Source organism: Haemaphysalis longicornis, unplaced genomic scaffold (assembly GCF_048455015.1).
Source record: "Haemaphysalis longicornis isolate Haplotype H1 unplaced genomic scaffold, Haemaphysalis longicornis Haplotype H1 scaffold_3, whole genome shotgun sequence".
NCBI classification, from domain to species: Eukaryota; Metazoa; Arthropoda; class Arachnida; order Ixodida; family Ixodidae; genus Haemaphysalis; species Haemaphysalis longicornis.
Window position 1 is genome coordinate 39,698,099 of NW_027526335.1, and position 22,520 is coordinate 39,720,618.

Below are 22,520 nucleotides of genomic sequence, written 5' to 3' on the forward strand. Positions count from 1 at the left end.
AGAATCGCTAGTCAATATTCTAGCAGGCAGCTTCTATTCACTCGCTTTCCCAAAATGAACGTTTGCAAACAAAGCTTAAGCAAATTTGCTCTTTTCTAGCGTTAAAGTTGTTCTCCTTCAGTCTAAGCCGGCGTCGTGCCACTGATATTTATTTTCTTGTGTGCGCGCACATTAAAGTTCAGTGAGAAAACTTTGAATTCCCTCTGGAGTGAAATCGCCATCTTGGTGCATTGAGACCTGCATTACATATGAACACACACGTAACTATGTGAGCGCGTGTGCGTGTGCGTGCGCGTGAACGTGTGTGCGTGTGTGTAGTGAAATGTAATGTAGAACTCACCGCACTGAGATGGCGATTTCTAAAACGCAAACACACACACGTACATGCACGAAAACTTAACACAGACACACACCCACCTACGCCCACTCCCATGGGCATCTATTTCTACCACTTTTACTTATACCATTAACGCAGTGCCCCTCCAGCATGTCTCTTCATATAAGTACCTCGGCGTTTACATTACCAATAACCTATCTTGGCACACACACGTCGCCTACATCTGCAATAATGCTAATCGAACGTGCTATTTGCGCCGCAACTTTTCTCATGCTCCGCTGTCCCTCAAAATTCTACTATACCGGTCACTAATTCGGCCAAAACTTCAGTACGCTTCCGCAATATGGGATCCCCTGCAGCACACACTAATCACTACGCTAGAATCCGTTCAGAACCCGTCAGCTCGTTTTATTTGTTCTAATTACTCTTCGTACTGCGAGCGTATCCCAAATGAAATCTAACCTTGAACTACCAGATTAAACTGTCCGGAGGAAATTGGCGCGACTTCACGTTTTTCATAAGATATTCTTTGGCAACTCATCAATGAGGCGAGACCTTATTTCAGAACCATCACACCGCTCATCACGCATTGATCATCAGCATAAGGTTGCGATTCCTTTTTGCCATACAAAATTATTTTCAGCTGCCTTTTTACCCAGAACTTGTCCAGAATGGAACCACCTACCCTCCATCGTAGCCATTAAAGACCCTTCATTGTTTAAAAATGCCATTACTCAGCACTTTTTGTAACAATTCTGCAGTGCTCGTTTTCTGTTGTGTTTGGTTTGCTTTCTTGCTTTTTTACATATCCGTTCCTTTTGTAGTTTATTTCTATTGTTGTTTTTTTTCGCTTTTTCCTTTTTTTCTTTTTTTCTTGTATTTTATTCTCTTTTTTTTTCTTGCGTGTTATAAAATACTGTTACCAACTCCCTCTGTAACGCCCTATGGGCCTTGAGGGTATTCCAATAAATAAATAAATAAATATTGCCTGATAGAACTAAACTAACTAAATGGCGCGGAACGTCACGAATCTGCCTGAAGATGTATATTTTAAACAGGACAGGTGAAGTTAGCAAGCAATCTGTTTTGCTTTTGTGTCCTCTTGCAGGATTGATTATATAAAAAGTATGTCTTGTGGGTGGAAATCCCTAAAAAACGACAAGCAGGTGTAGGAACAGGATCTAGGCATGTCGTACAGCGATCTCGCAAGTTCCCGGTGGTATGTTACAGTCACATATAGACGGGACCGAGAGCAAATGCAAATTTCTTGAGACCACTTTGCATACCGGTTCTTTTGGAAAGCTAATAAAAAAAACTGTGTTCAACCATCTTGCGAATGTGTGTTTTTATGAACAATAAGCATGGGCAACTGCAAAAATTAAACAGTTGTTCACCCAGTCTTTCTTTCTCTTCCTGGCTTTTGTGTTTTGTCATCCATGGCACGGCCGTTTAATTAATATTATTTTTAAGGCAATGCGTTCAAAGTTTCATTCGAAGTTCTCTGCTACACTTAAGCCCGAGCAGAGCCAAGCAGCATCACCAGCAGATTAGAAACTTCATTATGTAGAGTGGGTTGCAAAAAAAAAAAAAGACAGCACACCATACCCCTCCTTGGAGGAGCAGAAATAAGATAACCCTCGTCAAGTTGTCCCTGGAGTTCTTCCAACTAAGCGCTGAAACACTTGCTGATATTCGCTTCCACAGGTCATAAATACAGTCCCCGGTCATGCATAAATCCAAACCTCGGTGTATAATTTTTAAATCTGTGCTACGTGTCACGAAACTACTTTGAATGCGACGTAACCATTTGCCGCTCTCTGTTCCTCTCCGCGTTTGTCGGTGGTTGCTTGTGTGCGTATGCGTGTGTGCATGCTCGTTCCTGTGTGCGCATGTGCGTGTGTGAGCGTGCGCGTGGTTGTGCGCGAGTGTGTGTGTGTGTGTGCGTGCGCGGGTGTGTGTTTAAGTTTATATCCACACGCATGCGCGCCTGTTTGCAAAACAACGCAAACAAAAAATAGAGACAAGCGACAAAGTTAAAAAGATTGAACATTGCTTTCTTTCTCTTTAATTTAGGCACCATTAATAACCAGCTGTAGAAAGTCGCCCGTAGGTTATTGAAATTAAACCTAGGATCGCCTGCCAGTTCTTGCAGCGCAAAGATCCACTTTTTTTTTCAAAAGAGATCTTTCAAGCCCATCGTTCAGTCACCGTGATGAGGCGCTGATTATATTGGCGATCGCGATGCCCTTTGTTCAGAAGCCTAAACTTTTTTTCGCCCAAATATAAGGTATTCGTAAGCCATATTGTCTTTTCTGTGTACCTTGCGCAGGAAAAGGGTCTTTAATTGGGAATAAATCAGGGATGTACCATGGTGAATATTCCAACTTAAGAGGATGAGGAGGAAAACGAAGAGAAACGAATCGCCGCACTAATAGAACAGAACGCCTACAACAACAAAAAAAAAAACTCGCACAGTAACGCCGTGTAGACAGATAAAAACAAAAGAGGCCTGGCTTTGCCTTTGTGCCGCGGCCGGCGATGAAAAGCGGCGAGACGAGCCGTTATGCACGGGTCATCTCGCTCTGTCCGGCATGATGCGGGTAAACATAGAATTTTGCGTATAAGCGGGTGCCTGCCAGTCCCACCAATGCAGTTCTGTTTAAGCGGAAGGGGAAGAGAGCGTAAACGGAAGAGCGCGGCCAGGGATGTGGAAGCCCGGCAAAACCCAGGAAGGGGAAGGAGGAAGGGAAATCCTGTGGAAAGAAATGGCTAGAACAACCGGAAGAAAAGGCGACAGAGGCTTCGGGGCTTCATTGCATGGGACATGTGAAAGGACAAGAGAACATTTGGAGAGGTGGGATGGAAGAGCGAGGGTGGAGATTTGGAGAAGCCCGTGTAACACCCCAGGCCGCCCGAAAGTATGCAGGGTCAATGGGATGTCGCTGATTGGTCTTCAGTAGAGTGGAAAAAGCAAAACCAGAGGGGTGAGAGAGAGAGAGAGAGAGAGAGAGAGAGAGAGAGAGAGAGAGAGAGAGAGATAGAGAGAGAGAGAGAGAGAGAGAAGTAGAGGTGGAGGGCGAGAGAGGTAGAGAGAGAGAGAGAGAGAGAGAGAGAGAAGTAGAGGTGGAGGGCGAGAGAGGTAGAGAGAGAGAGAAAGATCTTTCTTTTACTTTTGGCTATCTTCTGGTCCTTAGATTGCCAGACACCCTCGACTTTTTCCAATGACATGCTGAAAAATTTCCGGGGCACTTCATTAAGGCTTCTTACGTGCTTTTTATGCACGTACCAACTGCAATTGGTGAATCGCGCATCAGCCTCCGACGGCACCTTTCACCATCAGTGGCCGGTCCACCTGGGTGGATATGTGACACGCTGAGGGCGTAGTTACGAAAATTGGTGAATCGGGCACCCCTTAATCCTCCTGTTTTAACTATTATCCCTAAGTTGGAGAGCTAGACATTTCCTTACTATTTCTTTTATTATTTTTTTCCCCTCGTGGTCCCCACCGGTATTATCCCTTTCATCGTGGCCAACTAGAATTCGTGCTCCGTCCACAACCTTTTTTTTTCTTTCTCTGTTTTTCTTTCTCTGGTCACCCGGTTTTGTTTTTCTGCCTGGCGCCCTCCGAGGGGCGTAATGGTGGGCCTCGGGGCCGGGTGTGGTGCGCTGCGTGCTTCCCTCTGGCTGCCGGGCTTGGCGCGCGTCGGGTGTGCCGATTCTCCGAGGGTCGGGGGGGACGTCACGCGCTCTCAATTCTCCACTCAAATTACAATCCTCAAGCCCGCCCACTTACAATTTACTGTAAGTAATATTCCTTCTCTTCCACTATTCCTCCTCCACCTCCTCCTTTGCTATCCCCCTCCTCCCTTCCGTTCGGCCGGTTGAGGTGTCGGCGTAACGCCAGGCAGTTATCGGCTTCTATCTCCCCCTCTCCCCACCCCCAACAATCACTTCCTCCTCCTCCACGAGTGTCTGACGGCCGCTGTAATCCTTATTGTGCATTCCCCTGGAAATGGCATACGAGAATGTTCTTAGGCCTCATTTCGCGCCAAATGAACGGCAGGCCAAGCGGCGCCAAAGTTATTACACGGCAGCTTAAGTACGGGATGACGTCGTTAGTCTTCAGAACGTGAGGTTAGGTCTAACGTCGCAGCGTTGCGTACCCAGTACGAAAGCCATGTCGCCATATTCTCTCTGCGACATCCGGTGCACGTGACTTGCCTCAATTTTTCTTTGCTTTATTGGTTTACCTGCTGTGTCAAGGCCATTTGGTCCACTGCAAAGAGAAGCTATAGATCTGCATTATGGTGGCGTCATGAAACTAGCACGACAAATGCGCGATGTAGCAGCAAAGCATCGCCTTGGAAAACCGCGACTCCATAATGATGATGATGATGATGGTTGGATGTTTATGGCGCAAGGCCAACAGGGGCAAAGAGCGCCAAAACAATAGTCATATATGAGGGGTGAAACCTTAAACAATAACTAAGTCAGCAAAAACAAAGTAAAATCACAAGACGACAATGAGCATGGCTGGTGTAGAGGGCCAGATTTCATGATGCGTGATAGGAAATGAGGTTTAAAAACTTGACTTCTGACAAATACTCAAACACACGTTTCACGGAAACAATGGCTTCATCACCTAGAAAAAACGATGGATGTAGGGGAATATGTTGTCTGTAGAGTTCTCTGAAGTGTTTGTGTCGTGTTGTGTGAAGTGCCTTGCATGTGATTAGTATGTGCAATACGGATAGGGCCTCTCCGCACCTGCTGCACTGGGGTCTAGAAGATCCCGTCAGCAGGATACGAGTGCGTCGCATGGGTGTGCCCTATCCGCAGCCTACCCAAGGCGACTTCCGTGTGTCTGTTGTGTGAGTCAACTGTGTACCGTCCCAAGTGTGGCTTTATTACATGTAGTTTGTTGTCTGTCTGTTCATCCCAGTGTGTTTGCCATGTTCTGCGCAGGTGTTGTCTTATGTGTGGCTTGAGGTCTGTGTAGGGTATCGTTGTAATGTCTACAGTGTTCCTAAGTGCAGCACCAGCAGCCCTCTCATCTGCCAACTCGTTCCCAGCGATCCCAGCGTGTCCAGGGACCCAGCAGAGGACCAGCTGATGCTTCTGCGCATACACAGACATGATAGCGGTAAATACGAGATTAACTATGTGGTTTTTGGGGGGCTTGTGCGATGACAGTGCGCGAACAACACTCAGAGAATCTGTGTAGATGATAGACTTCGGAATTTGATTTTCAAGTATGTGTCGTACAATGAGTAAAATTCCATATGCTTCTGCTGAAAAAATTGTTGTGTGGACGCTCATGGTTCTGGCTGCACTGAAATTCGGACCATGAGCAGCGCAGGAGACCATAGTGGAGGTTTTAGACGCGTCACTGTAAAATTCTGCAAGTGGGTATTTAAACTGCAGAGACAGAAAGTGCTGCAGTATTGCAGCTCGCGGTACCCGATTTTTGTCAAGTTTCATAAACGAAAGGTCGGAGGACACAGGACGAACTTTCCAAGGCGGTAAAATGTCTGAAAAGGATGATCTGTACACATCTAAAAACGAAGCGCTCAGAACCGAGGCTCGCTCTCTCACTCTAAGTGAAAAGGGCAGAGGAACGGATGGGCGATTTACAAAGAGCAGAGATGTTGATGTATCGTTAAAGACAGGATAAAAAGGATGATTATTGAGCGATGAAATTTTAAAAGCATAAAGCAAGTCCATGTATGTTCGTTGGTTCTCAAGGCTCCACTTATTACACTCGACAAAAAGACTCTCAGCAGTGCTAGTGCGAAAAGCACCCGATGAAAGACGAAGGCCTAAGTGTAGCACTGGGTCAAGAATTCGCAAGGCTGTCTTAGTCGCCGACCCATACACCACACTGCCATAGTCCAAACGAGACCCAACCAAAGCAGTATACAAGCGAAGCAAGAGTTCTTTGTCGGAACCATAGGATTGGTGGGAGAGAACCTTAAGTATATTCATTATTTTGAGACATTTATTTTTAAGTTCCCTGATGTGGGGAATGAATGTGAGTTTGTTATCAAACACCACACCTAAGAACTTGTGCTCCTTGTTCACAGGAAGCGACAGGTCATTAAGATGAACGTCTGGGTCCGGATGGACCCCACGCTTCCTGGAGAACACAACGCAGGAACTTCTTGCAGGATTCAATTTAAAAACATTCTTGTCTGCCCAGCCGGCAAGTTTCTTGACACCAAGCTCGACTTGACGTTCGCAGATTGACATATTACATGATTTATAGGATATCTGGACGTCATCTACATACATGGAATAAGAGATTGTGGGTGGCAGTGCCTTACCAAGAGAGTTGATTTTTACTATGAAGAGAGTGCAGCTTAGCACACCACCTTGTGGCAAGCCATTTTCTTGCACGTGAACCCTTGAGAGTGCACCACCGACTCTCACTCGAAACGTTCTTTCTGACAGGTAACTGACAAGAATTTTTAACATGTTACCCGAGACACCGAATGACTTTAGGTCACTGAGGATCCCGTACCGCAAAGCGATGTCGTAGGCCTTCTCGAGGTCGAAAAACACAGTTAAACAATACTGTTTATGAACGAAGGCATCCTTTATATACGATTCAAGAGATACGAGTTGATCGTTCGTGGATCGTCCCGCCCTGAAGCCTGCCTGGCAGCTCTCGAGAAGACCATTGTACTCGAGGAAGTACACGAGCCTGCGATTGATCATCTTCTCGAGAAGCTTGCACAGGCAGCTCGTCAGGGGAATAGGACGATAACTTGAGGGGGACGACGGGTCCTTTCCCTCCTTCAGGAAAGCTACAACTATAGCCTCCTTCCAAGAGTTGTGTAAGAGTGTTAGAAGAGTGTCTGCGTGTAGGTATTGTATCATTGTATATGTGATGTTGTCTGGGCCTGGAGCTGAGGGTTTACACGTGCTCAGAGCACACACTAAAAATTTTTACGCCCAAAAGGGTGCTTCAGCTTGTCGCCACAGGAGCACCCTAAAAACTGAATATTTTACGCCCTTTAGGGTGCTTGGATTTTGTCGCCGCAGGAGCACCCTCTGTGAAGCACCCCAGAAGACAGGTGCCTTATAAACACCCTTTTCCGCCTAAAAGTATCCTAGGGTGCTACTTAGCACCCCAATCTGTAGGAGCATCTTCTGCAAAAGCACCCACCTAAAGGGGTACAAAACGGGTGCGTCATCCTCGGTTCACAGGTGCAGCAGGTGTGAGACCACATATTGCACAATATCACACACGATTATGGTATGAAACATTCGTGCTTTCCAAGCTCGGTTCTGTGAGACATTCCATTGAAGCTCAACATCAGCTGATAATTTCCTTGAACTTGTGTCACCGATTGTTAAAACATCAATTTAAAAAGTCAGGAGCCACATCTCAGTACAGTTATAACTTTAGAGGTAGTTGATTAGCCAAAACTTCGTAAAAAACCAATTATATGTTCACTTTGCCGAACTGCAGTACACATCCTTCGAGATTCACTGCAGAGCCTAACCATGCTGTGCAGTGAAAGCAATTAGGTGTGCAACACTTCAACCACACAAAACTTCCTTGAACCTTAAAACCCTTGGCTTCTTAGTATTGCATCAAACTTCCAATCAAGGTAGCTACCTGCAATGTTTAGTGCCTTATTCTTGAGCTGAGCAGGAAGGTTCAATATCAAGGAAGACCAAATGCAAAATGTATAGTTTCCTCCGTAATGCGGCTCATAATATAGTTCCCTCCGTACTGCGGCTCATAATCTACTTATAAAAGTTGGGTACCCAAGCCATTTATTTTCGTTTGCATTATTCTTTTTGCTTTACGGAAAAATATTCATATGGTACAGCACTTGCAAGGTTTGGTGGTATTTGGAGTTTTATAAACATACCTTTAGACTAAATGACCCCACATAGCAATAACAAGAACTGCAAACATCACAGAACAATGCATACAAGTTCCCTGGTGAAGCCCATGGTTGAAATGTAATGCCATTGTTCAGAAAACATTATTTTATCATGAGGCTAGCTTGTACATGGTGCCTTGCATTATGTCCCTGCCGGTGGATGTGGGGTCATTTGTCACTGTTGCAAATGAAAAGCCAACAGCCAGGGCCCATTAGTTTTGGCTAGTATTACGAGGTGCCTCACGGTAAGCATTCTACGTCAATAGACTCTTTTTAGAGTTGACTAGAACTGAAATCAGCAAAAGATTCTCTACAAAACATTCATTCTATCCGCAGCTTTAGGGTTTGCTAATTTCCATAGTTGGGTTTCTTCTGCCTTTCTTAACAACATTTTTCTTTTGACAAGAAGGTGCACAACCAAAAGCAAAAAACTTTTCTGTAAACCTTTGGTAGCTATATAATTGTTACAAAATATTTTACTCTAAATATGGCAGCTTAAACTGAGAATATTTGCATTTAAAAACATTAAAATAAGTTTAAATTGATCATAAATTTTTAGTTGTTTTTACGCAAAACTGTACATGGGATATGAAGTGCACCACAAGGAGGGCTTTGGATTAGCTTTAGCAAATTTGGGACATTTAAGGTGCACTGAAATCTCTACACATGCGCTTTTTCACTTTCTGTATCCACCAGGAAAATGGCTGCCAATTTAGACAGCGATTCTAAATAGTAGTTGACGTGCATTTTAAAATAATCACAAACATTATAGCCACAAAATTAATTTTTACAAGTTGTAGACATTGCCCGTTACACCAGACATTGGACTACACTGTCAAGAGCTTTGACATCTACAATGACGTCTACAAAGCAGGCTTATACTGGTAGAATGTTTCATACCATAATTACTGTGTGTTCAGAGCTCACGTGTGAAGTATGGATACTGCTGCTTCAGCAAGAACCGAGGATGAGCACCCTTGCTGGTTCTGAAAAAAAAATAACAGAGGAAATGCCTTAAGCAGGATTCTGAAACGGGGTTGAATGAAACAAGAATGAACAAGAAATTCTTTCAAAACATGTAAAGCAATGCAAACAAATATTTATTTCAACTTATTTCTACAAAAGACCACCTCATGAAGACTGGTGGTGGGGTATTGGCTCAAAAAAAAAAAGCAGAGAGCACTTATACAAATGCTACAGGGAGCCTTCGCAGCCAACAATTGTTTGAACACACCTAAACTAATCACTGTTCAACAAACTCATAAAAAATGTTTGAATGCATAAAAAACCAGTGGTAAACACAGGAAATAGTTAAAACAGAATGACGGCACAAGTTTGTCCCGTCGTTCTCTTCTGTGTCCTGGGTTTTCCTATGGTTTTTCATCCATTCAAACATGTACCAGCTAGCCCAGTCCAACGCCTTGGTATCATAAAAATATGGATAGTCAATCCTTACACAAAGTTGAAAAAAAAAAAGAAAGTATAAAGTAGGTGACAAAATTAAAACGACAGCAAACTGGTTGGCGTTTAATTTTAAATGATAATATAAAAAATAATGGCATGAATGAAAGTGAGCAGCACGCGAAGTACCTTGTTGCTAGCCCGACATTCCACTTTGAAGCAAAATGTCCGCTTTCAACACTACATAGGCTAAACATGCAATGAGGCATTCCTTTAGGCACACAAAATATACCATAATTGTTAAAAAAGCTACGAATTAGTTGAAAAAACCTGACCACGACAAATTGGAATTAGTGACTAGATACAGTTTCAGAAATACACAGCGACATCATATAAAAATATATGGTTCCCATACAAAGATTGATCATAACAAAAATTCAGGACATTTATCAGACTGGCATCAATGTGCAAAGCAGCTTAATGAAGGAAGACGGTCTTCACTAAAAACATGTTAATATTGGGAGCTCATGTGCTTCCCTGCAAGTTGGGTGTGTAAACCCACTGACATCTTAACTAACCCGCCTGAATCATCACTTGATAGACATTGAGGAATTTTACGAATTGGTTTATTGTAGCCAGCTGTCTAGTTTATTTCCCTATTTTTCTTGGCATTTCGTGTCTAATTCTAAATTTGGTGACTAGATAGCTTTTACTATGGTCATGCACTGGTGACAACAAATATTTGATTTTACTTTAAAAAAATTTCAGTTTTGTTTTATTGCTCACCAGCCAACGATCTGAAATATCAGAGGTGCTTAAAACGTATGTTGGCATTTCCTTCCTGCAGTGTAGTACAACTAATCATGACTTTTACCATAATTTGTTCACAAATCGTAATATGTGGAAAGTATTCAGCTTAATGAAAATGTCATTTCAGAAGCATGCACAATCAACAAGGCCTCAATGACTCTCATGACGTGGTCCACTTGTTTCTGTCACAAATAACCTGAGTGCAGACATTCCACCGAAGACGAAGGTAACATGCCCTCTTGGGTGATGAATATTTAAAAAGCCTTACGAGTAAATTTGCTGCTGAGCACGTGAAATTGTGGCATTAAAACAAAAGATCCCTCTGTGGCATCTTTCACTTGGAGGAGCGCTTGACCACAAACTTTGAGAAGCTGGAAAATGCTCCATGAACCGCTCCAGCCAGCAGAAACGATGCAGGACACAAGTTGGTAGGCGGACCGTTGGCATCCTGCGATTGTGAAGATATTTCTGTTTAGTAGATGCTCTTCTTTTTGTACCACTGTTTATTTCACCTTTAACAAGCAGCTGAACTCCTTAACGTTCGCATAATAAAATGCTGCAATGCGGAACAGTTAGCAGGGTTACCTCAATTTTGCTTTTCTACGAATTAACACAATGTAGGTAATCTGCACACAACTACAATCAAACTACAATTTTCACCTACTTCACTGCTAACATCAGCGTTTGACTGCTCAAGCACAAATACAGGTTAGACATGTGAGCAATCTGCTAAACGTATCCCCACAAACTGAACAATCAGGCATCAGAAATCGGCAAGGAAGGAGGTGTCACGTTTAAATGGCACTTTTTTTGTTCAAAACATAAACAACACCTGGAAGCTTGAAGCGTGAGGGGGGTCTTTCACGCTGACAATGTCAGAACATAGCTTGCTAGTGGGCACCTGCACGATGTGCACAATGTGTTTCTTGAAAATGCGTGCGAAAGTTTGATTGATGTGTAGGACGAGAATTGCAGCACGTTTTGACACAGGCCTTGTGGACGCTTCTGCCTGCTAATGTCAATGTGGATTCTTGCTAGTCGCCCTCTTCGCTCCTTTCTGAATATAATTCTTTAGGCATTATATTCAGGACAACGACTGCATCAAAACGTGCAGCAATTACCTACGTCCCACACATCGGTGAAACTCTCACACACATTTTCAAGACACGCAGTGCATACATTGTGCATGTGCCCACTAGCAAGCTGCGTTCTGACATTGTCAGCGTGAGATACCCCCTCTCACGCTCCAAGCTTCCGGGTATTGTTTATTAGATTCCATGCGCTGAATGCAAATCAGTGTACATTGGCGAAACGGGCAATCTGCACAGAAGATTAATGCAGCACTGGAACGAAGTGAACAAGGGCCATGCAAAAACAAGTCCACTGGCAGAGCACCGTGAGAGGACGGGACACGTGGTCGACTGGAACAAGACAAAATTACTGACAACTGAGTGCAATCTATCTTCTCGATTACTGCTCGAGTCCCTCATTGTTCAGACGACGCCCAACATTATCAACATAATGGATGGCAATCTGCACCATATCTACGCAAACTCATTGCGCCGCGTAATGCCCAATATATAGCTTCGTTTTCCACGACACATGCTCACCGTGAACAAGCAACAAACCGTTAAATGGCTTTCTTGACTTGGTCAGTGACCTACGTTTCATCACTGCAATAATGCTTTTACCTGCCTACACGGCATTCCGTCAAACACTGGACTACACCACATGAGCTATTGGCGTTCTTAACCTGCACCAGAGTATATAACCTTTCACTACTGCTATGAGATAGACCCATAAACGCACTTCAATATGGCCTTTATATTTAGCTCTTGAAAACATTATGTATAATTTTACCTTTCAGTTGCACCTGCTACAGCAGCTGGTACTATACCAAAAACATGAAAAAAAAAACGGTGGTTTAACACGCCAAAGCTACACTTGGGATATGGGGAGCACTGTAGGGGAAGGCTTCGCATTTATTTTGACCATCTGGGTATTTTTGTGCGCATCGAAATCTCCAAACACGGGCGTCTTTACGTGTTGCCTCCATCTGAAAAGCGGCTACACCAAGCGGTATCTAACCGACATTCGCCTCCACAGCACACCACCCTAGCCACGGCAGTGGGTTAAACATATGAAATAAAGCGAGTTTTGGAGTGCAAATGAAAATATTAATCACACGTCTTATTTTCCCAATCGATGTACCTTTTGAAATCCACCATGCAATCCCCCCTCCCCTACCGGCGTACCAAAACACCTTTGTCTCAAGAGGTAATCAGGCTGTTGTTAATGAATTAAGTATTTACAATCCGAGACTTGCCACCGTTAAAGTCATGCACTTTGTTTTAGAGATAAGCGACATTAGCCATTTGCAGCACCAGGAGTTAATTGTGTTAAGATCAGATTGAAAGCATTGACGGTAGTAGTTGAAAGAAATTGTGTGATAAATTACAACATCATCTGCAAATAGACCTACATGGCAGGATATGCAACATGGAAGATAGACCAAGCAACCTGCCTGGGGGGACAACAAAGTGGCACGAGCAAAAGAAGTATATAGTTATTAGAAGTAAACTGCATTTGAGAAGAATGAAAATCTTTTGCTCAAGTGAGGACATTAGGGTGAAGTTTGAGAAGTAGTCTGTGGTGTGCAATGCGATTGAATGCTTTAGAAAAATCGAGAAAAACTACCGCAGTTTGTAAGCCTGTGTCAATGGATCAATGTAGATAGTGAACAAATCCTGAAAGTTGTGTTTCTTAAGTAACCCTTGTGAAAACCGTGGTGATACTCGAATGTGATATTGTGATTTTATAAATAATTAGCGACCTGAGAGTGGATGAAATGTTTCCTGACCTTGCATATGGTGCTTGTTAGGGAAATTTAATGGTGAAGTACCGTCTCCTGATTTAAAGACTGGTGCTACCTCGACTATCTTCCAACCATTGAGATTAGTGCCTGTCATGAGAGACTGCGAAAAAAGCGCTGTCAGAATTCTACAGACTGCGGGATGTACTTTTCGGTATAGTATGATTATTACCAGTATGATCTGAAGTAGACCAGTTTGTATTGCAAGTTTAAAACCATATCGAAAGATCCTAAATGTTTGCTTGGCTTGATTACATACGAATACTTGCTTCAAAGTCAGTTCAATTTCTCTTCTTGCCCTTTAGTCGTCAGCCCCAGATTCTCTTCAATATCTCTGCTAAGCAATGACACGCTCCATACGCACAGCACTGCTTCATGAAAATGTTTCAAATAATCAGAGGCCACAGCACTGCTAACAGGTATACATCATGGCAAGTTCCACAACATGCAATAACTAACCTGAAAATACATAATCGGTGGGTGCACCGATATGGCAGCAGTGCCTGGACCGATGTGTCGAGCAAATGCGCTGACTTCTGAACGGGTGGTCCAAGCGGCCAGATGATGGATGAATGACCATTCCTGGCGGCAAAGCGTACGGAACACCAACGAAAGGCCAGGCAGTACTTGGGTACAGCAGGTGCAGTGTCGGTTGGCCAAGGGAGGCCCTGGCAAAGCCTTTGAAACTGGACTGGAAGCCAGCTGACCCAGGACAGCCAGCAGCAGCACCTGCAGGTGCATAATCTGTGAGTGTGCTGACACTTTTTGAAATACAAGAAGAGCACACACAAAGCACGAATGCTTACATCAAGTAGATTTTTAATCGTTTAAAGACAGTAACCTCCAAGGCACTAATAAGAACATTCCCGGAACACCCCAAGTGAAATTTAGGTCACAGTAAGAATGTATTTATTAGACCCGCAGGTACTGTGAGTGGGGTATGCATGATATATGCAAAGCTAGCTACTGAGCTAATTTGCATGGAACGCATGCTAGCAGCTCATCTGTATCTCTTGCTTTCAATCGGAACTGGTGTGTGATAGTTGAGGCTCCTCCATTTCAATGTCTGACTTGTATCTGCACGTTCAATTCTCCAATATAAATCGAGTTGAGTGAGTGCCTACAGCTTTCTTGTTAGTCTCTGTATGGCCTGCGGTTTTGCGAAAATGAGAACTTGCGAATTGGCTCAATTTTTTGCACTAATTTAAACAATACATATGCCTCTGATATCAAGCCCCAGACTTCCCGAGAGCTACTCTGACAGAATCGGCAGGCGCCTCGTAGGCGTTGTGAAATCTCCCCCACTACCCCGAGACTATGCTAACTCCCTGCGAGGCCACATGCGCGCATTTCACCTTCAATTTGCACGTATGTGAATTCTATACCTCTATGAACTCTCAGACGGGCGTCGTCATATTCGTGCCGGACTCGTGAAACTCGGCAACGTAAATTACCGCACTCGCTCGCTGGCGCGCGGCCCGAACTCTCTCACCGTTTCCGGCCCTTGCATACTATTTTCTCCACCTTGCACTTTGTAAATTCTCATGTTTAACTACACCTCGTGCGCCCTCATCTCTTGCCTGCTTTTCTTCCAGCACAACTCCGTCAGCACCCGGTCGACGCGTACGCTGTCGGGGCGCGTTGGCGAGCGAGTACGGCAATTTCGCTGTTGTCGAGCTTCACGAGAACAGCACACATATCGCGGCCCGAAGACCGCGAGGCGTACGGTCGCCGGTCTCGCGAGCGCAATAGCTGCGAAGCGCACTGCACGGAATTCGTGAAGGGGGGGGGGGGGGGGGAGACGCCAGCCATGGAATCACGTGTACGCGCTTTCACATGCACTTCCAGGGAACCTCCTGTTCATGTTATTTCTTGGTATACCGCGGGTATTCACGAGGGAGGACTAATCACAGCGTTGTGCCACTCACGCGAAATTGCGACTGCGATCTGCAACCGCAAAGGCACTGTTTGAGAGACACATAAACAAACGCCCCGGTGTTAAAGAGCCTTGCGTGATGTGAAATTATTAGCAGCCGTGTACCATAGCGCGAGCATCGTAGCCAAGGTCTAGCTTCAGCGTAAATTGATGCTGACTTCTGCGGAAACGGTGGACTGGGCGCCAAACAAGTATACTAATTCACGTAGGCTCTCAGAGCAAACGAGATGGGGGTCTAGCGAATTACTGACCCATAAACACCAGAACTCGTTCCAACCAAATACAGAATAATAAAAAATGCGTACTTACCCGAGCAAAAACGATGTTTCCAACGTAAAATTCTCCTTCACTGTCGTCTTCATCTCGCGGACACACGAACACGCTTTGTTCTGATGCAATGTCATCCACTTTTGACGCGCAGTATTTTATCCGGCGATGATCGTTCTTCCGGGGTCCCCATGTTCAACACACGCGTAGGTTAGAAGGGTAGACATCACCCATAAAGCTTCTATAACTATGATTTAAGCTTGAAATAGATAAAACAGATTAAATCACGCCACCAACCACTCGGCACAAAACGCCATGAAAAAACACACACAAAAGTGAGAGATAGTTGCCAGACTTCAAATGCAGCACCTCTAGGTTTGACGAAAATTGTGTTAGTACTGTAATGTCGGTAATTATCTTTCTGCTTTCAAAGTCTGAAATGTGCTTATAACTTAAATTTAAGGTTTTTAAAGACAAAAAGTGAATACACATAAAGTAATTGACATATATACTGATATTGTAAAGAGGTTTGACGTTTGTTTTGGTTTTGTTTTCACGGCGGGCTTCTCAAGAGAGAACGTGCGAGAAAACGAGCTACTTTGGGTTTAGGAAGAGGGCGGTAAATGTCGGCGTGATAGAAAGCAAGGAACAGGTGCTTACCCTGGTCGTTAAAAAATGAGCTAATAAAACCCTCACGTAAAAAAAAAAAAAAAAAAAAAAAAAACACGTTCGATTAGGAATCGAACCATTGACCTACAAAACAGTAAACGGACGCGTTAACAAACAGCTATGTCGGCGGGCCGTGTTCGGTGCGCCTAAAACAACTCTATACTTACGTAAGTTGTCAACGAATATTGTTGCTTGTGTCTAGTCATCGCCTCCTTTAACGATGGTCTAGTTTATGCTGCATTTTTGAAATTCGGGCTGTCCTAACGCTTGTTTCTCACGCACCGGTCTTGCAGACGAGGCCGCATTGCTAGCGCTGCAAGCGATTGAGCCAAAGCTCCATTATTTGACTCAAGAAAGCTATCGCAGTCAACCCGACCTTTTCTGCGCAAGCCACGGCAGCCACGAAATAAATGGAATGTGCCGTTAGAATTATGGCGTTGATAACGCTTGTTTGACCGGCACCGTCTTGCAGACAAGCAACGTCGCTCTAATACTACAAGCGATGTCACTCCTGGCATGTCAGGCGCATCAAACCCATCGTGTAAAACGACTGCTAACAGTGCGAAAACCTCTGAGTTTGTAACAAGTGGGGATTTGCGGTGGCGGCGACGTAATAGGTACAGCAAGCAGGTAGGCAGAACAGCAGCGTAGGGTTGCAACCTTTCCCCGAAAAAAAAAAAACGGGCCTTCCGGGGGGGGGGGGGGGGGGGGAGGGGGGATTGTGTTGAAAAAAGACGCCATGTTTTTTACCATGCAGTGCCATTTATTGTAGTGTTTTCTTAGAGAGAAATCAACATAACGTTTGTACTGAAAGTGATTGAGAGCTTGGTTAATCGCTCTGCATGTGCTTCACTGAAAAGTAACCGCAATTGCTGACCGCGGCGGTAGAATTTCGTTATTTTGTTCTTCCCTTAGGTCCCCCTCCATCTGAGGCAGCGCGCTCGCCCGCGTATTTTCTCTGCTCGCGTGTCTTTGCGCAGCTTGTCGACATAGGCGTGCGCAGAGTTCTCAATTTGGGGGGGCAAAGTCTTACCGCTGCGCCCCCCCCCCAGAGCAACTCCCGACCTCTTCTCACTGAAGGCCTTGCGGTGCGAACGCAGTGCAAAGAGGGATGGTTATAAAATTTTTATTTCAATGTGATGGAATTGCAACACACACAAAATATTTCTGAGCAGAAATTTTACTTTCATGTGTTACATCGGCAAGGCATGGGGCAAATTTGGCGCCCCCTTCAGATGATTAGGGGGGGCGGCCGCCCCCCCTGCCCCTTCTGTGCGCACGCCTATGCTTGTCGACACGTATTTATCGTCTTAGTTGTTGAATTGACGCTTATAAAACGCCAAAACGGGCATAATCACGGCACAAAAGCCTAAAAACCGGCTGATGACGGCTGGTTTTAGATATGGACCGGCAACCGGCCCGCTGTTTAAAAAACCGGTCGGGCCGGTCCAAAACCAGGAAGGTGGCAACCCTACGGCAGCGACGAGCGAAAATGATTTTACACGACCGCCCCCGTCGGCCTGCGCAAAAAAGGAAGATAGAACCCCTGCATACACGCCCTCGAAGAAAGCTGTACAGCCGATTCAGTTTGTTGTGGACGAAGAGCAACCGAGGCTGCAGCCACAAACGATTGCGCTTGCCGTGGTATGAGCCAAAGCATATCTTCACATAGTTATGTTATCCTCCGTCTGACTGTTACTTACTGAAGGGAAAATTCAGAACACAAACGTTGACGTCTAGCGTCTATGCCAGACATAGACGCTGCTGTTTAGGCCCTAAAAACCACCTTCAGGGCGTCTGTCGGTTCTGTCTGATGGCGCGCTCGCGCCGCTGATTACGAACGAGGCGTCTGTTGGCGTTGACTTATCGTGTTGGCGAGCCGGTAAACGCCATCACGGTTAAACTCCCTGTTGGAAGACTACGCTGTTGGGACGATAGAGTGCCGACAGAGCTTCTTATTGGCCCCACAAACGCCATCAAGGTTAAACTCCCTGTTGGAAGACTAGGCTATTGGAACGATAGAGTGCCGACAGAACTTCGTATTGGCCGCACAGGCGTGCTGTGAGCCCAACAAGAAAGTCTTGTTGGAATTTTTGCCCGGGGCATAATAATACGGGAACAAATGCTTAGGTAAATTCGATTTCGTTGAGGACACCGATGCCTCGCGTAAAAGTTTTATTTATAGGACTACAAGAGGCATTTTGTAGCCTTTCCTTCCCGTGCACCCAGACATCGAAACGAACCTTGTGATACACTCGAAGCAGTAGATTAGTGCAGAGTGGAATTTAAACATTCAGCACGTTTTGTTCAATTTACGAACAGCAATTTTAGAGCCTTTCCCCTGGTCTATGTGGAGAGTTCATATTTATTCTCTCAACGGGCGGTGAAATAGTGCAATGTGCGGTTTAAACATTCAGCCTGTTTTTGTGCAATTTTGCATGCTTGCATTCACACACCGTTCTTTTAGGCACCCTAACGATAAGGTGCCGTGGTAACACCCCAATCGAGAAGAAATACTTTTTAGCACCCCTTTAACGGTCGTAGCACCCTATGAAACTGTTGATTACACCCCTGAATTTTGGCACCCTCGAGGTGGGGTGCCCGAGCAATATTTGGGTGCTTGAAAGGTGCAAAAAGGGTGCAAAATGTTCAGTACACCCTCCTTGCACCTTAAAGGGTGTAAAAATGTTAAGATTTACACCCCTTAATATGTGGCACCCTCATGATTGGGTGCCGGAGCAATGTTTTAGTCCTTAAAAGGTGCAAAAAGGGTGCAAAATGTTGAGTGCACCCTTTTAGCACCTTTAAGGGTGTTAAAAAGTTTAGTGTGCAGCCCTCAGCTCATGCAGTGAAAACATGCAGTTATAAGAAGATGTTGACATATTGTTACCTAGTATAGGCTTCTTTTCGGCCGTTTGTTTGTGTTTCATGAAAGTGTTTGTGTAGAGTGCTGAACTGGACAGGTGTTGGAAGTGTTGTGCGAGTGTGTCAGCCTGGTCTTCGAGTGTGTCCCCTGTAGTGCTGACCAGAGGCAGGCTGTGTGTTTGTTGTCCTTTGAGTTTGCGTATTCTCGTCCATACTTTCCGTGTGTCTGTGTACGAGTTCATGGATGTTATGAAGGAACGCCAACTCTCTCGTTTTGACTCACGGCGCACACGTTTTCCTAACGCCTTGGCCCACTTGAACAAAATGAGGTTACCCGACGTGGGGTACCGACGGAGGATACCCCACGCCTTGTTCTCGGCCTCCCGCGCCCGCCTACAGTCCTCATTCCACCACGGCCTCCGCTGGTTGCGCGGGGCACCAGAGGCGTGGGGAATGGACTTTACGGCGGCGTCGAGAATGTGCGCCGTGAGGAATTTAGCGGCTTCATCCACGTGTAGGTGTCTTATGGTTGTGTACTGTAGTTTCGATGTCTCTGTAAATGTGTTCCAGTTAGCTCGTGCTTCATTGAACCTACTAGGGGAAGATAAACTGCTTGGGCCTTTACCTATATATGTTAGTGAGGTGGGGAAGTGGTCACTGCCATAAGGGTCAGTTCCCACACCCCACTCGAGAAGAGGAAAGAGAACTGCGGAGCCAATAGCCAAGTCAAGGTATGAGTATGTGCTGTGTCCTATGTTATTGTATGTAGGCTGTTTATTGTTAAAAAGGCATGCTCCTGAAGATGTAAGGAATTTCTCTATCAGGCGACCTCGGGCGTCCGTACGAGTAGAGCCCCAAAGACAATTGTGTGCATTAAGGTCGCCTGTTAGGATGTATGGTTCGGGCAGCTGGTCGACCAACGCCTCGAAGTCAGAGCTCGAAAGTGCAAGATCAGGAGGAATGTATATGGAGCATACCGTTATCAACCTATTAAATATTATTGTTCGAATTGCTACAGCCTCAAGAACAGTGTTCAAAGTGACAGGGTGGCATGCTAAAGATTTCCGGGCGATTATGGCCACACCCCCAGAAGAGTGTGTGCAGCCATCCCTGTCCTTTCTGGATACCAGGTAACTATTCAAGAAATTTGTGTGTTTAGTATTCAAATGTGTTTCCTGAACACACATTACACTTGGCTGATTAGCATGCAGTATTTCATTTACATCGTCAAGATTTTTAAAGAGGCATCTGCAGTTCCATTGTACTATGTTCTCTCTTCCCATTATGAAGTGTTCGGAGCTACTGGACTGTGTTGTTTATGTGTCGTCTTTCGGGGCTGTGACTCTCGTCTTTTTTGGCTTGTCGGGAGGCTTTGGCGTCGGGACGCGTTCCTTGCGGTGCACCGCAGACAAGAACGGACCGACGTCCATTTCATCCTCGGATGTCCTCAGAGCGCCTGACGGATCAGGCTCCTTGGACCGCGAACCCTTTGGGGCGCGCTTTTCTTTGCCCGCAACCACCAAGGGATTCAGGAACACCTCGGATGGCGCAGGCGGTGCGGTGGGGGTGGGAGCTGCTGCTAGTTCCTCCGTCTCCATCTCGTCTGCGCCCTCGCTTGTGGTTTGGGACGCTGGAGTGGAAGTGGAGGATGCAGCATCGCATCCACCAGACGTGGTTGCCCCTACAGCCGCTGCTGGCTCAGCGAGCGGTGCGGAGGCGGGTTGGGCTGCCTGAGGCAACCCAGAGGGAGGCGGGGGCGGGACCAAGTCCGACTCGCGGTACTGGGTCCCCGCCGAAACCAGGCGCCGCTCCGCCCCCCGGCGAGCTGCGTCGGCGTACCTCCCCAGAGGGAAAGAGGCGAACCTCTTCCGCGCCTCCGGGAAGGTGATGTTTTCAGTGACCTTGATTTTAATGATTTTTTTCTCTAGTTGAAACTTTTCACAAGCGCGAGAGTATGCTGCATGTGGACCCTGGCAATTCGGGCAGGTAAGGTTGGTTGCAGTGCAGTTGTCGGATAGATGATCATACTGGCCACATTTGGCACATGTTGTTCTGCCACGACAGGAGTTGGTACCATGCCCGAACCTCTGGCACTTGAAACAGCGCCGCGGGTTCGGGATGTACGGCCGGACAGAACAAGGAATGAAACCTGCGTTGACATGCTGGGGCAGTGTGCAGCGGTCGAAAGTCAGAATCAGATGTTTGGTGGCTATTTCTTTGTTATCTCTCCTAATGACGATGCGCCTTACTGCTGTCACGCCTTGGTCTTTTAGGCCTTCGAGCAGATCGGTCTCTGTCTCGGTTAGGAGATCTGCCTCAGAGATCACACCTTGACAACTGTTGAGGCTGCGGTGGGGTGTGACCCTGATCTCCAGATCTGCTATGCGGGTTTGTTTCAGGAGGATTGTGGATTGCTGCTGAGTTTTAACTTCAACTATTACTTCACCAGTTCTGAGCTTTTTGGCGTCATATTTTTTGCCGATGATACCTTCAAGGTATTTAGAAACAAGAAATACAGATTGAGAGGAAACCGGCTTCGATTTGTCCACAGATTCCATGATCAAAAAACGAGGGTAGTTATCTGGCTTTGGGAGTGAGATAGAAGGCAAAGAAGGAAAAGATACTTCGGTGCGGCCCCTTTTAGGGGGCCGATCACGGTTGGGGGAGGGGGGGGTTTGAAGATATCATATGGCATAGTATAAAAGCAGGGAGACGGGGGTACTTTCTCCTTTGACCTTACCCTGGTAGTCAAAGAGGTCCCAGAGCTCCCTGCCTGGTAGACAGGCAGGGAGCCCATCGGCCGGAGCTTGACCAAGGCTCCGACGGCCACCGTTCGTGGTTTCTAACCCTCCACCTATAAACACATCGCCACGGTTGGATCCAGCTTATGTTTGGGGGCTCGGGGTCCGCGGTATCGCCAGTACCGTCACCAAGATTGCTCGAGGTGCCCCGTGGGGGGACTCCATAATGAAGAGAATGTAAAAGGCGTGAAAGAAGGCGGGGCCCCTTTAACACGCCTTCCCGCAATGGGTAGTTTGTAGAATCGCACATCACCAATGGTGAAAAGAAACTTTTAGAACTTGTCTAAACAGTTTTCTGGAGCATACGTGAAAGTGGTTGCATGCAGTCGTAAAATAAATGTATACTGCAACTCCTGCTGAGCGCCTGTGTTTCATAACTCTGCAAAATCAATTTTCATCAGGTTGTTCTGCTACAACTGGTGGTAAAATTTCATCAAATTTTTACATTGTTTTTATATGTTGCATGGCCCTGTGTACCATCATGAGGCTTAGGCGAGTGAACGCTAGGCATATTGCCCCCTTTCTTCGGTCCGTGTTTACTAAAGGGAAGCTTCACTAACCGAGCCGAGCTGAGTTTAGGCCGCGGCCAGCACTTTGACCGCAGCTGCGCCGTAGCCTTGAGAGCGAATCACGTGGCTTGCCACGCCGAGGTCCGCCACCGCAG

General features: G+C 45.8%; 1 protein-coding gene and 1 long non-coding RNA gene across 3 annotated transcripts in view; both read right to left on the reverse strand.

Annotated features, from left to right (window-relative positions):
* Positions 1-22,520, reverse strand: part of LOC144173222 (uncharacterized) — a 521,919-nt gene that overhangs the window by 446,852 nt on the left and 52,547 nt on the right. The window lies entirely within an intron of this gene.
* LOC144174323 (uncharacterized) lies at positions 9,315-15,950 on the reverse strand. Its single transcript, XR_013323459.1, has 3 exons — positions 15,564-15,950; positions 13,778-14,047; positions 9,315-10,894 (listed from the first exon to the last, which is right to left on the reverse strand). It is a non-coding gene; the product is annotated as an uncharacterized LOC144174323 (long non-coding RNA).